At 43.0% G+C, this 3246-nt stretch overlaps 1 long non-coding RNA gene across 1 annotated transcript in view; it reads right to left on the reverse strand.

The window, feature by feature from the left end:
- Nucleotides 1-445: 445 nt before the first annotated feature.
- Nucleotides 446-3246, reverse strand: part of LOC118493786 — a 23500-nt gene continuing 20699 nt past the window's right edge. Inside the window, exon 3 of the long non-coding RNA XR_004895795.1 lies at nt 446-456. This is a non-coding gene — a long non-coding RNA (uncharacterized LOC118493786). The remainder of the gene's footprint in view (nt 457-3246) is intronic.

A 3246-nucleotide genomic window follows, 5' to 3' on the forward strand; every position in this document is an offset into this window, starting at 1 on the left:
CAGGCTGACAAAGAGTCATAGCTCTGTTGAGCCATCTATTCCTATAGCTCTGAGCAGTGATGACTTCATGACCATTTTTTAATGATAAAATTATAACAATTAGAGAAAAAATTCATCACCTTCTGCCCACAGCTTCTAATGACTCACCATTGGGCGCAGGAAGGCTAGAGAGAACGATAAGACCTGATACTTATTTAGACGGCTTTTATCCTTTAGACCTCCAACAATTAATGTTAAGGGTCTCTTCAGCTAAGCCAACTACCTGTCTCTTAGACCCCATTCCAACGAGGCTACTTAAAGAAGCACTACCCGTGGTCAATACCACATTACTAGATACGATCAATATGTCCTTATTAACGGGTCACGTACCGCAGTCTTTTAAAGTAGCTGTGATAAAACCTATTCTGAAAAAACCCACCCTCGACCCTGAGGTCTTAGCCAACTATAGACCTATATCTAACCTCCCGTTTCTCTCCAAAATCCTTGAGAAGGTAGTCGCTAATCAATTGTGTGACTTTCTGCATAGAAATAGTCTATTTGAAGACTTTCAGTCAGGATTTAGAATGCATCATAGCACAGAGACGGCACTGGTGAAAATCACTAACGACCTTCTAACTGCTGCTGACAAAGGACTTGTCTCCATACTTGTCTTATTAGATCTTAGTGCTGCATTCGACACTATTGACCATACCATCCTCTTACAGAGACTGGAACATTTAGTTGGCATTAAAGGAATCGCACTAAGCTGGTTTGAGTCCTATTTTTCTGAGCGATCCCAATTTGTTAATATTAACGATAAACCATCCAAATACGCTAAAGTTAGCCATGGCGTTCCTCAGGGCTCAGTGCTTGGACCAATTCTATTCTCTTTATATATGCTTCCTCTAGGCAATATTATTAGGAAACACTCAATTAACTTTCACTGTTACGCAGACGACACCCAATTATATCTGTCAATTAAGCCAGACGAAAGCGGTCAGTTAGCTAAACTTCAAGCGTGCATTAAAGATATAAAATCCTGGATGACCCACAATTTTCTGATGTTAAACTCAAACAAAACGGAAGTTATTGTGCTGGGACCCAAGCACCACCGAACTTCATTATCTAAAGATATAGCTACCCTAGATGGTATTGCCCTGGCCTCCAGCACTACTGTCAGAAATCTAGGAATCATTTTTGACCAGGATCTATCCTTTAACGCCCACTTAAAACAAACCTCTAGAACAGCCTTTTTCCATCTTCGTAACATTGCCAAAATCAGGAACATACTCTCGCAAAACGATGCTGAAAAACTAGTCCATGCATTCGTTACTTCCCGGCTGGACTACTGTAATTCTTTACTATCAGGCTGCTCAAATAAGTCCCTCAAGACCCTCCAGCTGATCCAGAATGCTGCAGCACGTGTTCTGACAAGAACTAAGAAAAGAGATCACATTTCTCCTGTATTAGCTTCTCTGCATTGGCTTCCTATAAAATCCAGGATTGAATTTAAAATCCTTCTCCTGACCTACAAAGCACTAAATGGTCAAGCACCATCATACATAGAAGAGCTCTTAGTACCTTATCGTCCCACTAGAGCACTGCACTCCCAGAACTCAGAGCTACTTGTGGTTCCTAGAGTCTCTAAAAGTAGAATGGGAGCCAGAGCCTTCAGCTACCAGGCTCCTCTCCTGTGGAACCAGCTCCCAACTTGGGTTCGGGGGGCTGACACCGTCGCCACATTTAAGAATAAACTGAAAACCATCATCTTTGATAAAGCTTATAGTTAGGGAGTGAGGAGTTGCAGCATAGTAGAGTAGAGTAGAGGGAGGCAGGAAGTACAAGCCTGTTCCGGCAGGGGAGAGTACGAGCCCGGTCCAGGGCCCCTCTCTTTAGCCTGCCTCTCTTAGTTATGCTATTATAACTCTAGACTGCTCTGGGAAGCTCCTTCCAAGGACACAATGAGCCGCTCCCTCTTCTCTCTCTTTTCACTTGTCTCCTTTTGTGTGCATCTTAGTCCCAGAAATGCCTGTTACTAACCTAGCTCTGGGGAGTTTTCTCCCCGGAGTCCCTTTGCTTCTTCTTCACCCAGAACATCGCCTTGGAATTGGGTGGCACCTACACCAGGATCCTGGTTGCAGCTGACGCTATGGACTTACTACACGCTGCTACGCTCTGCGATTCCCCGCAGTGTTCGACTACGTCCTGCCACGTCCAACCGCGTCCACCCAGGCTGCTGTGCCACACTACACCCCGTAACGCCCTGCTGTACCCTACTATGACATGAACTACTACGACTACCATTGTGATCACTGTTTCACTATCTTTATTTTGACTATTATTGCCACCATTCACCACTCCCCCAACTGGTGCCGTCAGACACCACCTACCAAGAGTCTGGGTCTGTCCGAGGTTTCTTCCTAATAAAAAAGGGAGTTTTTCCTTGCCACTGTCGCAATAGCTACTGCTAATGCTTGCTCTTGAGGCAACCACTGTAATAGTTGGGGCTTCGTAAACTACAGAGTTTGGTCTAGACCTACTCTATCTGTAAAGTGTCTCGAGATAACTCTTGTTATGATTTGATACTATAAATAAAATTGAATTGAATTGAATTGAATAGATGGGAAATTTTGTTAACCCAGAGAGAGCAGCTTAGCAGCAGGTTTCAGCTACATGAGGGCCTAAGTGGATCGCCTGTGAGACTTAATTGATTTCTTAACAAGGTGGTGTCAATTGTGTGGTTGGCAGGCAGCTTGTTAAACACGGGCCACAGCTGACAGCTTTCTGAGGGTGAAATCATATCACATGGGAGCAACTGTCAGCTACAACGACTTGACAGCTCAAAGCAACAGTCAACTTGTTCAATATGGAGCTGTCATGGTGCCTTTTGATGATAATTTTAGCTTGTTCCCATACAAGCATTATCATGAGACATTTGAGTACAAAAGATCAGCAAGTATTATTATTATTATTATTATTATTATTATTATTATTATTAAACCTGGTTTAGAATGGAGTCTGTAACACCACAATATAGTAGGATAAATTACTTATAAACGGCATAAACAACACTTTCTCCTTGTATCACTTAGATGTTTATCTCAACTGTCTAACCGTAAAACGCATGGCAGGCCTCTCAAGTTTGGGATTTCTCCTCGTGCCAAAGCTGCTGAATTATTGCTTTTCCAAAACCAAAAACAGGAGCCATGAACAGTAGGCTATGTGTGCCTGCTCATAGTAAACTGCACATATTAGCATGCCTCACTG

This window comes from Sander lucioperca, chromosome 18, assembly GCF_008315115.2.
Source record: "Sander lucioperca isolate FBNREF2018 chromosome 18, SLUC_FBN_1.2, whole genome shotgun sequence".
NCBI lineage: Eukaryota > Metazoa > Chordata > Actinopteri > Perciformes > Percidae > Sander > Sander lucioperca.